Source organism: Nelumbo nucifera, chromosome 4 (assembly GCF_055504915.1).
Source record: "Nelumbo nucifera cultivar China Antique chromosome 4, China Antique-T2T, whole genome shotgun sequence".
Lineage (NCBI taxonomy): Eukaryota > Viridiplantae > Streptophyta > Magnoliopsida > Proteales > Nelumbonaceae > Nelumbo > Nelumbo nucifera.
The window spans coordinates 66,027,072-66,040,348 of NC_142652.1; the positions used below are offsets into that span (position 1 = coordinate 66,027,072).

The 13,277-nt window shown below is 38.4% G+C and overlaps 1 long non-coding RNA gene across 1 annotated transcript; it reads left to right on the forward strand.

Annotated features, from left to right (window-relative positions):
* Positions 1-10,523: 10,523 nt before the first annotated feature.
* Positions 10,524-12,878, forward strand: LOC148800658 (uncharacterized). The gene is made up of 2 exons (XR_016085359.1): positions 10,524-10,649; positions 12,540-12,878. It is a non-coding gene; the product is annotated as an uncharacterized LOC148800658 (long non-coding RNA).
* The last annotated feature ends 399 nt before the right edge of the window (positions 12,879-13,277 follow it).

Sequence of the window (13,277 nt, forward strand, 5' to 3'; positions counted from 1 at the left end):
GTGGGTGAGGCATATTTATAATAGTTCGTTTTGGAAGCTTGTGCAAGAAAGGAAGAAAAGGAGAAGGCTCGGTGGTTGACTGGTGATTTGGAAACAAAGCATGCATGAGAGAGACCTGCCTTCTTCCATACAAAGCAAAGCTAAGCTTGAGTCTCTAAAGGCACGAAATATGCTGTTTTATCCGTGTCAAATAAAAAACACTTTAAAAAATTGCTTTTTTTCTATTTATTTATTCCGTTGAGTGTAATGCAATTATCAAGAAAATATATACATTCTGTTGACTCCCCTTTTATGGGGCATAACATATTCCTTGCTGATCCCGCTTCCTATTCTCTGGGCCAGAAAAGGATCAGGTCGATGCGATCATTCATCTGTTTTGGATCACTTTGTTGGTAGAATATATTTAGAAACAATCAAAATTTGTTCTGTTCAGTTCAACTCAATATTGGAACCTTTACCTTCTCCCATGTTAATATCACATTTAATACAAGTTTAATTGGGAAGCCAACCAGAAACAGAACCTCAAACCAGTTTAATATATCAAACCATATATCTATCTATCTATATATATATATATATATAAAATTAAACCACCCATTACCAGTTAAAAGACTAGCCCGTATCAAAGCAATGATCGGACCTTCTTTTCCTTCCATATTTTCTTGGTATTCTCCTATTTTCCTATATTTTATATTTTATTTGTTTTTTTTTCTTTTTTTTGCTAATTTTACTATATTGCCAGTATCGCGTTATGATGTAACCTCAAGAAGGGAGTCTAATGAAGCTGTTCATTTACTAGCCAAATTTTCTTTAACCTATAACAGAACAATCACATGGTCTTCAATTTCCTCTTTTCTATTCAATTAATTTCTCACGAGATGGACTCGTTGATTGATGAATGAATTTGCTTTCCGACTTTCAAAATATAAAATAAAATTTCCACTTAATTCCGCTAATTTTTGCCTTAGCCCCTAGGAGCCCAGATTTCCTACTCACTTTTCTTGCCCATTCTCTACCCTTCCTCAATTGCAGACACACATACCTCAATTCTGTGGCTCCAATTCACTGCAGGTAGAAAGTGGGTAGGAAATCCAGAGTGCCCTACAAGCAAATAAATCCATAGAAATAGGGGTGTTTTTATATTACCTCTGCTAAACCACATCGAATCAAATCAAAATTAGTGGCTTGGTCTGATCTGACCTTAAAAACAGTTTAATTTAGTCTGAAAATTTAAGGTAACTTATTGATTTGGTTGAAACTAAAGTGTAATTTCATAAAATTGGTTTGATTTTTCAAACCAAATAAAATTAACACCCCTTCATAAAATTGGTTGAGTTGAATAGTTGATTGAAACTAAAGTGTAATTTCATTATAACTTCTAGTTTATTTCTTTTTGAATTATTTACTAGAATCCAAGTCATATATGAATGGTATGTTGATGTGAATACCTAGCAATAAAGAGCTTTTACCTTCTTAGCTTTCTTTAGGCTGCATTTGGGATCGGTGTAAATCAAAAACAGTGTAAAAGTTCACACTGGTTTGATTTTGTCTGCGTTTGGAAGGAGAGTGTAATCATGATTGACGTAAAACTCCACTCCGGTTCAGTTTTGTGTAGGGATGGAGTAGAGTTTTACGTCGATAAATGATGTAAAACTATCAAAAGTAAAATTTTACATCGATTATCGATATAAATACTACATCGATTTTATCAATGTAAAATTTTACACTCTTCACCTTTCACGTTTTTCAAAAATTTTACACTGATTCCTAACACAGATTATAATCTTCAATGATAGTTTGTTAGTGCTTATGTCTCATTTCTATCAAATATGAAATAACTGAAGTGGTTGAGAAATCCTCATCAGTTTGCTCTCTATACAAGGTTCAAAAGTTGGTGGGTTTTTTTGTTTTCTTATTTAATGGTTTGGCATGTAGGATCACAAATCATAATCATTGGATTGGATTATATTTTGAGTTCAGATTAGCTACATTTCATGGCTGTGTTAGGGGCAGTTTAAACAATAATAACGCCTTACATCAACATACACCATGGCGTGGGTTGTTATTTTTTGTTAAACAGCCCCTGATAATTTAAAATGCTTTTTTTTTATTATTTTCTGGGATATTTTATCTAAAATTCACGATGACTTTTTTACATTTCTTTTAAATTGGCTATGATTTTTCAAAACCTCCAAGAAGTCCCCTATTAGTGAGTTTTTATAGTCCAAAATTCACCTTCCGTCGTATCAACGTTAGTGATCATTAAGAGAAGTTGTTCACATAATCATTTAAACAATCTAAATGACCAAAATATCCTTGAGCAGACATTCAGTCTTATTTAGATGCCTTATTTACTTGTTCCCAGGTAATGGCCATGGTATTGTTTAGAGTAGGCTTCTACTGCATTATCTTTCAGTTACTTAGATTCATCTTGCAATTAGATTTATTCATGGGCTGGGTTCGGGCTTGGATTTTCTCAAAATTTGAATGGGCCCGGTCCAAGGCTTGAGCCCAACACAATGGAAAATCAGGTCCAAAGCCCGGGCCATTAACAGGTCTACTTGCAAACAAGGTTCAAAGTATTGGAAACACCAAGTGTATTAGAAAGACAATTTTAAGAGACGTATCGGGATATGTCTTGAATACGCATGCGTATCGGAGAAAAATTAAGATACGCATGAAAACACTATAAATACATAAATAAATCATAAAAATACATCAATAACACTAAATATAAGACCCCAATGATGTATATATACATTAAATTAATATATTTTAATGGTTTTATGAAGAAATACATTGTAGTTAATTATAATTTCATTGAAAAAACCTATGCTTATCTATAATTTATAAATTAAAATTCTTAAGTTTTATGTGATGGGAAAAACCCAACTCCCCTATCCAACCATAAAGCATGCATTGACACAACTTCCAAGTGAAAATATAATTAATAATTATTTATTTTCAAAAAATATAAAAAATAAAAAATAAATAAACATTATACAATATATTCAAAAAAATAGTTATTAAAGAAGAAATTTCAATTGCTTTGTGGATATGATAGATCATCCATAGAATTATAATATATTCAGTCAAAATGATAAAATATAATTAATTATTATTATTTTTAATTCTAAAAAATATAAAAATAAAAAAATAATTATAAAAGAAAAAAATTCAATTACTCTGTGGATATGATAGATCGTCCATAGAATTATATTATATTCAATCATTGTGATCAAATGATAAGATATAATTAATTATTATTTATTTTTAACTAAAAATATAAAAAATAAAAAAAAATATTAAAGAAGAAATTTCAATTGTTCTATGGATATGATAGATAAATCCATATATCTAAAACAAATTAAGTCTTTATTGGCAGAGAAAAATTACATTTTCAAATATTTTGTTAATTTATATTTCCCCAAATATCTTCACGAAACTTCCATAGATATACTCATAACACAAAAAAAAATTGTAAATTTGAATGTAGAAATGTAGATCAACATAGATTTAAACATTCAAGAAAAAAAAAGAAATCACAAGATATTATAAAAATTTGAAAAAAGTTACATATTTTTGCCATATTTTTTCAAAATTTGAAAAATCTTAAAAAAATGATGTTTCATGCTTGTTTCTTGCAAATTTTTGCATATCTAGCACTCTAGGAATGAGGTTTGGAGTTTTAGAGTCATTTGGGGATGAAAGAAGCTTTCTTTCCCCCTTTATTTTTTCTTAGTTTTTTGCCATATCTTTTTCGTAGCGTATCAGTTGATACACCCCCGATATGCCTCAATACACCACAATACAATGGAAAAAAGACAATACCACCGATTTTTCATCGTATCTCGTATCAGACTTTTAAAGATACAATACGATACACCTGATATAGGGTGTATCATATCAAAATTTGAAACCTTGCTTACAACAAACTAATAAGTGAAATGACACCTACATTAGCCAGAGATGGGTGATTAGGCCTGTAAACGGATCGAATTTGAATCGAATCAAGATAGATTTGAATTTGAAATCAATTATGAACAATAATATTCCAATTCGATTCGATATCTGATAGATATCAAATATTTTAGTTCGAATTCAATTTCGATTATCAAATCGAATATTCGATTCAATACGAATTCGACTACTGCAAATGCAGTGGCAATGTTGGCCAGTGATGCTGGATTGTTGGCACAATGGCACTCTCATAGTATTAGCTTGGGTTGAGGGCCTTGAGGCGTTGAGCAGCAGCGAAGGAGACAGAAGTGGCCGGTAACCGGTGCTTGACTGCTATCATTGATGTTGTCGTTGGTAATGGTGGTTGCTTGGGCGACGACAATGTTGAGTCTCAATCTCGAAATATGAGAGATAGAGGAGAAGATGAGAGACAATCGAGGACTGAGGAGAGGCGGAGGATGAGGGGCGGTGGCCAGTGACTGGTACTCGACTGTCGACTGTCGATTGCCAAATTGTTGATGCGGCCGGTGATGGTGTTTGCTTGGGCAGTGGCGATGCTGAGTCTCTATCTCGAAATATGAGAGATAGAGGAGAATAAGAGAGACGAGAGAGGACTAAAGAGAGGCAAAGGATGAGGGGCAGTGGCCGGTGATCGAAACTCGACTATCGACTGTCGACTAACAAATCGCTGATGTGGCCGGTGATGTTGGTTGCTCAGGCGGCAACGGGGAAGGGAGGGTTAGGGTTAGGGTTTGAAAGGAGATGGAGACCAGAGGAGAGGTTTGAATTGTCATCAGTTTCTATTCGTTTGATTCAATAAGATTTGATAATCAAGAATCTCAAATTGTTTATTTACTTTTTTAACCTTCTTTATATATATAATCGGTTCAGATATTTATTGGATCGGATCAATGCATATCCAAATTCGATCCAATAATTTAATCAGTAAAAAATTGGTATTCAAATTTGACCAATTATCCGAATTCGATTCGATTATGCTGAATCTCGAATTCGAATTCAGATTTTCTAATACTGTTTACAGGCCTATGGGCGATCTCCCTCATTATAACTCAATTAAGCAATAGCCTTGAACACTTTCTCCTTTGAATCAATATTTTCATTTCACAGAAGTTGAACCAGGAATTGCCCCAAATACCATCTCCTAGTAAGTAGTAACTGATGATGCGTGATTTGATCACTCCCTGCTGGAAGTCAGCTCGGATGTCGGTCTCCTGCGTGGCCGGGTTGAACTGCAAGAGAATAGTATCAAAGGTCCCGAGGACTTTACCTGGTGTGGGCACTCCGATGCTTAAGTTAGCAAAGAGTACTTTGCAGTGAGCTAGAGTGTTGTATATGCTAGTAGAGAGCTAAATCGCGCGTACCTTGTGAGGTTGGAGGTGATGCCCTTATATAGGCGAACTGCTGTAGGCCTCATGAAACATGTCCGAGATCACCAGCCCGCGTAACTTGGAGTCCATTCTGCACCCAAAGATGGACTAAGCCTTATCCAAGTCCTTCCAATTCGGGTGGGATAAGGATAAGGTCCGTTGTCGTGCGGCGTGATCTCGAAGAGACCGGAGACAGCTGGCTAGCTTCTAGAAGAGGGCTATGTGGCACCTCAGCAGGTAGGGACACGACAAGCTGCTCAGACCTCGGTCTTAGTCGAGGTACTCGAGATGCTTGAGCTGACCTGGACTGCTGAGGCGTTCGACAATGCTGAGATGTCATCTGATCAACACGTCGCTCCACGTGTCCACATGCTAATGAGTTTGGCCAAATTACCCCTCATTAATGTCCTCCCACTCCCAAGCCTAAGGTGATCAACTCGGGGCGAGAGTTCAAGATGAGTTTGGGTGAATTTGGCCCAGTTACTGACTTGGCGGAGGTCCAACCTATAGGTTTGACTTGAATGACCTAGCTGGCTCAACCTTAGGGCAAGGTTATGTCTCGGGTATGCATGGACATCACGTGGGCTATAAGTTCTGCGGACGTCAAAAATGTGCTTAACCGAATTCGACCTCGAAATCTGAGCAATCGCCCCCTAGGAGCCGTTAGATTTGAACCTTCTGTGATCAGCTATACCAGATATAAATAGGACCCTTGGGAACCCATTTTTCTTCGTCACATTTTGAGTTCTCATGCAATCGGAGGTCACAGAGTGTGCATCATCGGTGTAGTCAACTTGGTCATTTCTCCTTTTCTTTGGTGAGTCATCTTCCCTTGCTCGCTTTTTTGTTCCTTTCCTTTCGTTATGTTGGGTAGTAGTGAGTCTAGTGAGGAGAAGTTTGAGTCTGGCCAGGCTGAGGAGGGCACCTCGGTTAAAGATCGGCGAGGTTCCCACAAAAGGGCTTCCTCTTCTTGCAGGCCAGATCGGCCTAGAGAGCTGGACCACTTCAGTCCCATCCGGTTGTCTATCGAGGCGATCCGTACCCTAGCTATTGTGTATAGATTTCCTGATAGCCTTAGCTATTCTCTTCTAGTCGGGGGATTCCTTGGGAGAACAAGGAAAATTAGGTCACCGTCTTTGAAGAAGTCCTAAAAGGTGGTCTCCGTATCCCGCTTCACCCCTTTATCCCCGAGGCCTTGAATTTTTACAATATTACCCTTAGCCAGTTGCACCCGAACTCCATCCGTGCCTTGGTTGGTACAATTTCCCTTTTTCACTAGCTCGGCCTCTCTTTGGACATCAAAACTTTTACTGCCCTTGTTCAAATCAAGCAAAACCCAACTAGTAGCTTGGGGAAATTCAATTATTACTTGTCCTACCATCCTGGGTACAAGATTCCTCATGGGTTCCCATCTAAGGTCCCGGCTTGGAAGAGCAAGTACTTCTTTGTCACCCTAGGTACTGGGTGGCCTTTTCCGACACACTGGAGGAAAGGGATCAAAGATGTTGGGGAAGAGTTGGATGAATGTATGGAGGCCAGGATGCAGGACCTAGTGGAACGTGATCTATAGTTGGAGGAATTCTTATTCGAGGAGAAGCTTATTCAAGCCAGGCTGAGTCCTCCGAGTAGGTCGCCACCTCGGGTGTGGGTACTCAACTTTTATTGCTTTGCTTCAAATTGATTTAGCTGACTTCTGACCTTCTTCTTCAGGCAACATGTTGGATCTTTCAACTATGGGGTGCTTTCGGATATGAAGAAGAAGAAGAAGAGGAAGAGGAAGTCGTCCCATGGAGATTCATCTCGGGTTCCAATTGTTGAGCTCATTACCCCCATTCACAACCGAGGTGGTTCCCATCATCAACCTGGTTAAGGAACACCAAGAGAAGAGGCCATCACACTAGGTCGAGGTGGTCTGGTCATCCGAGGTGCACTCTCAATGTCCCGGGGACAGTTTTGCGGGGAAGTCCTCAAGGAGAGGTAGAGCATCGTGGATATTGGGACCTGCCTCTACAAGAGCAAGGAGGCCATCTTTCTCGAGGAGGTCTTCAAGATGATTGAGATGCGTCCGACGAGTTGGGTGCCAAAGTGATGCGTTGCACCATGGTTGTAAGTCCTCAAACCCAATATTGTATTGTTACCAAAATGTTTTCTTGTACTTAGCAAATTTCTCTTCTTTCATAGATAAACTCCATGGTGTGTTAAACAGTGTATGCCCTTAACTCCAATAAGATTGATGTACATAAACATTTATTGTAAATGAATAAAAGTACATAATTGATTCATGCTATATTTGGTGTGTTTCTGTGTAATTACCCTTAAGCTGGACACTTACGAAACTTGTGTTAGTTTAGAATGTTCTCAGCCTTGGATAGACTTGGGGAAGTTTATCCTACCAAGGCTGACACTAATGTGCTGCCAAGTCGGTTGGGGTAGTTTGTCTCAGCTTCTAGGGTTAGACCCGAAGCACATGTAGTGTGTGTTTGTTTGAAACATTGAACCTGTACCATTTTTTAGTTATGCTCTAGACCTTGGAGATTGGTGGGCAAAATTGGAAAGTTACACCTAAGCCCTAGACTCAATTATGGTACTGCATTGGGTGTCAGATTGGGCTATCTTTGATATGCCAATTAGTGAGATCCTTCAGGGGTCAAAACTTGGGTATGTTGGGGCAGTCTGAGAATTCACTCGAGTGGGTGATCATAGTGATAGGATCAGCCACTTTGTCGGACAAAGTGAATGATCGGGGACTGCGCTGCCTGTGTTGGAAACCAAAACTATCGGTAGTCGATTTCAAACTTGTTTGAGATTTGTTTTGCAAAATATATTTATATGAATATTATATATATATATATATATTATGTTTTAAGAGAGGTTTTAATTCCCGAGATCCATCCAAGCAGAGAGTGCAACCCTGTACCCTGCAGCCAAGGGAGAGGTCCTCTCTTATCAGGCAGTGTTTGATCATTAAGGGTTGAGAGGTTAAGTGTAAGACCATTTAGGGATTTTATACCTGATGGGCTATATCTCACTTAAGTCCATTGTCCTTGGGCCCTTATAGGATGACTTGACTCAATGACCATTTAGTGTAAATGTTGGGCCCATTAAGAGGCCATAGTGATGGACACAAGGGTTTATTGTGTCAACAATGAATTCGGCCATGCTTAGTTATAGAAGCTAGGATGAACCCATATGGACTTTTGTGAGGTCATTGTTAGGGTCCCACACCATACAAAGAGAGCCAAGTTAGCCAGCAATTAATAAGGGACGTGAGCCACCTCTTTAATGGTCCTAAAACCCAAAGATTAATTGGATTAATCAGGATGTCACATGATAGCTTAAACAGTCATGTGACATGGGCGAATTTGGGTATGGATATGGGTTTGGATCAGTAGATTGGATAAGAGGATAAGCCTTATCCGCTTGAAGAGTCTAGATCCAAATAAAGATTTGGATTAGGACACTTCTAATTGGATTAGGAGAGCTACTCTTTAAGGTCTATAAATAGGAGAGGGTGAATAGCTCCAGTTTACACACATCACTGCTCTCAGTTCTCCCTTTTTCCTTCTGCTCTTGCCACCATACATACCCAATTCGTTCTCCACCTCTAGGACTGATAGAGATCAGTGACTACCTCTGATTTTGCAAGAAAATCAGATCAGATTCCGTGCTCATACTCCCTTGCTCGATCCAAGCTGTTGGATTGCAGTTCTTGCTGAAGGACTGCATTGCTGAACTTCTTCATCCTAAGCTGCGCCATCTTCAGTGGAAGCGGGTTTTGGTACCCTCTTTGGGCATGAACACCTACTTTGGGAAATACACGTGTGGATTCCGTATCAGGTATTCCTCTCCCTTTCTATTGGTTTTGGATTTGGTCTGGTTTGGTTCAAGAATGATCATTGAAAAATGCAATTTTTTTGAAACTGGGAATACGATTCTCGGAAGGGAGAAAAGAAAATTTTGAAATTTTGCCCAACAATCTAGCATGGTTTGGCCATCCATATGATGGATTTCCCCTTCTTTCATGGTACACACCTTCTTTGTAAAGCAGTCTGAGCGGCACCTCACAAGGGCTGTTGAGGCTAAGGCAGTGGTGGGAAAGTACAAGTCCAGAGTGGAGCAGGTTGTTGATCTCATCGGAAAATTAAAGGATGAGTTGGCATCATAGCAGAAGCACATCGAAGAGTTGGAGCTCAGCAACAAAAACTTAGGAAAGATCTCGAAGAAAGAGAAGTCTCATTTGCCGAACGTGAGGTCATTCTTGTGGACGTGATCAAGGAGGCCAAGAGTCATGCCATCAAGGAGTACAAGGTCTTGTCGGGCTTTCTTGAGGAGGGGTAGGACTTTGACACCTTGGTTTTTCATAAGGGTTTCAAGCTCTATCAGATGCTTGTGAGGTCAGTGTACCCTAAGCTCGACCTCAGACCCATCACTTCCTCTACTTGCACCAAGGACATGACCGACAAGGTTGACGAGGACCCGGACTCTGGGGATGAGGATGACAGCGAGGTCAATGAGGGTGCCGGGGAGGAAACCGTTTTGGATGTTGCCGATGAGGATTCCATGGAGGAAGAAGCTGCCAAGGAGGGTGTTTCCACTACCACTGAAGACGGGGATGAGATGCCTGATGAACATACAATTTATCTATAATTTATGAGGTCTTTACATGAATTCTTATGCCGGTTTTATTTAATTTTGCCCTAATTTAGCTTAATGCCAAGAAATATTTCAGGGGTAATCAATTCAAGAAAAAGAAGGCAAAAGGTATGAAAAGAAGGCCAAAAATTACCAATTTCAGCCCAGCTCAGCCATGGAAACAAGAGAGCATAATTCGGCCCAAGTAGTGCAAGTTAATTCCTTGGGAAAACCTAAGGAAAGAAGCCGAGCAAGGAGAAAATTTAGGCCTAGCAAGAGGAGGCCCATTCTCAGCCCAAAGAATAGCCTAGAGTGTAGCTAACATGTGCTAAGAAGGAGCTTAATTGCAGTCCAAATAGCAGCCCAAAGGAGCTAGGGGCGGCAACCCTTAGAAGGTTCTTGAGAGAGAGCACTCTAGAAGGTTCAAAGGGGGTGTAATACACCCCATTCTAGAGGCTTCAAGAAGGGGCAAGAGCTCCCTTGAAAATCTATATAAGGAGGCCTCTAGAGGGGGGAGAGGTGTTCATTTGCTTGAGTTCAAGGCTCTCCCATCCCTTGGGGTTCGAACACCTTGAAGAGAAGAAGAGAGAAGAAGAGAGAAGAAGAACTAGGCGCAAGAAGGAGAAGGAGAAGGGCTGAAGGAGTTCAAGCTAGCAAGAAGAGAAGAAGGTGAGTTTGAATTTGGGGAATTTTGATTCAGAGATCTTATGTAATAATTCCTTTTATTTTTCATCTTTCTTTGTTTCGAATTCAGCTTCTTTTGATGTAAATTTTTCTCTCTCCCTCTTCCATTCTTTATTGTTGAATTTAATGCTGTAAGATTTCAGATTAAGTAATCAATTTCTTTCTCATTCGAATGAATCTGATTTGTTTTTGATGTTTCTTGAATAGAGGGTGATTCTATATCAAATTAGCCAATTTATCTTTCAAAACTTAGATCCGAGATTTGTGAGATCTGAATTGCTTGAAAGAGAATTTAGATCTTAAATTTTCAGGTTGGCCAATTTGATCTAATGCTTGGAATCCTTAGAGTGCTTGAGAAAGACTCTAGGAATTCAGATCTACTATTCAAGAACTGAATTGGATGTAAGGTTAGAGATAAGTTGCATAATTCAGTTGGTGATCAATTTAGATTTGAATTGATGCCTTAGATGTGTTTGAAGAAATGCATGCATGAATGATTATATTCTTTCTAGAGATAGAAGAACCGTCACTCATGCATAGGATGAACATGCACTTGAGAGAGGCTGTTCATGACCTTGGGGTTTTACCAAACTAAGGCTTAATCATGGCCTATTCGAATGACTCAAGTTGATTGATTGCTGAATCTTGAAATTGGGTTTTATTGCTTACTCTTCTAACTTGAATTGAAGGCATTTGAGCCAATGTTTTAGATAGATTTTAGCTTAGGATTTTAGTTTTTGAATAAAGTTATACTGTGTTGCTAATCATATAAGAATTGACCAAATTAGTATTAGTATTGTTTCCTAAATCCTCGTGGGAATGATACTCTGTTCACTACTTTACTACTTGAATGGCTAGTACACTTGCTAGTGTCACAATGAGCCACATCAAGTTTTTGGCGCCGTTGCCGGGGATTTGTGGAAGCAATATTTGGAAACATTGGACATTCTTAATCTGGTTTCATTCAACATTGCATTCATAGATGGTTTTCAATGCTTCATTTTACATTTCAGCCTTGGATGCAACAGCTTATTAATTTAGCTATGGTTCTTCTTTCTTTATTAGATTAATTCATTCCTTTATTTCAGCTTTATTTTTATAGAAGTAGATCTGATTTCCTTTCAATTTTGGAGCTGTTATCTTCAAAAAGAAAAAAAAATTATAAAACATGAGTGTTGTAGATCTGAGTTGCATTCAGCACTCAGATCTGCAGACCTCAGACCTGCAGCATTCAGCCGAAAAGACTTAGTTACTTTGTGTTTCAGCCTTTTATTTTTCCATTACAAAAAGAAAAAAAAATAGAAAATGAAAAGAAAAAAAAGGAGATCATATGAACAAAAGAGGGGCAATTGAGAATTTGGATCAGAACTCAGATCTAAGTTCAGATTTGAATTCTGCTATTGCAGACCCGCAATAGTTCAGATCTGTGTTCTAAATTGATGCAAATTTGAGGTGAATTGGGTGTCATAACTACCCCAATTCACCCTAGGACACTTCTGCTATTCCTCAAAAGCAATTTGGTAGCAATGACTGAAGCAATTCAGATATGAAATGATACAAATCTAAACTGCAGTTGAGAACAGAACTGATGTAGGGTATACTTTGTGATTTTTGATAAACTGGTTCTCTACTCTATCCACTAGTAACCGAGCTAATTTAGCTGAAGGAATGTATGTTTGGATTGAGAATTTTGATGCTTCAGAAATCTAATGAAAATCAATACTTCCAAAAGTTTTTCTATTAAATTTCAGATCTGTAGCAGGGCTGCTATAGTACAACAGTTAGCAGACCTGATTTTAGGTCAGGTTTGTGCTTTCAATCACCTGCACACACTCTTGGATATTCCTTAATTTCAATTTTTTTTTTGGTGGCCAGCTCTGATGTCTATTGAGAATGGATATGAGGTCTGATCTGAACTTGAACTCAGATCTGCTCTGCAACCTGCTAAATTGCAGCAGTAGCAATGCCAATAATGCAGACCTGATTTCAGGTTTCTACAAAAATGTGTGGACCGAATAGCTTGATATACATAAACTAGAAAGCTATGGGTTGATATGGTTGATATGAACTGATATGCACTTGTATGGACTTGTAAGAAATCTGAAGCAAAACATGGGCTGTATTAACTGTGGACTGAACTACTGCCATTAAATCTGAATTGTAGCAGCATATACAGGTTGAATGTATTGCAGACCTGTTTTCAGGTCTTAGAAATTCTTTGAGATTATGAGTCATACAATTGCATAACTTAAAATCCTGAAACCAAGCCTTACTCAGGTATGGTTACAACTCATTTTAGGTCCTCTGAATATACCTTAAGAATTCAGCTCTAATAGTAGCCTACAATTTAGCAGATCTGAATAGGTGTATGCAGCCGTGTATACTACATTCCAATAAGTGTATATACAACTCAAACCTCAATTATTATTTGTTAATTTTCTCTGGACCAACAATACCAAAGAGTTGCAGGTCTGAACTCAACTGAATTGGATCCGAATTCAGATGCTGCAATTGAGGGATGTAGATAAAGGACAATTAAATAAGATGTTGGTTCAGATCTGCTTTTACTATTTAAAAAAAAATGATATGAGAGCTTTCAGATTTGAATTCAGA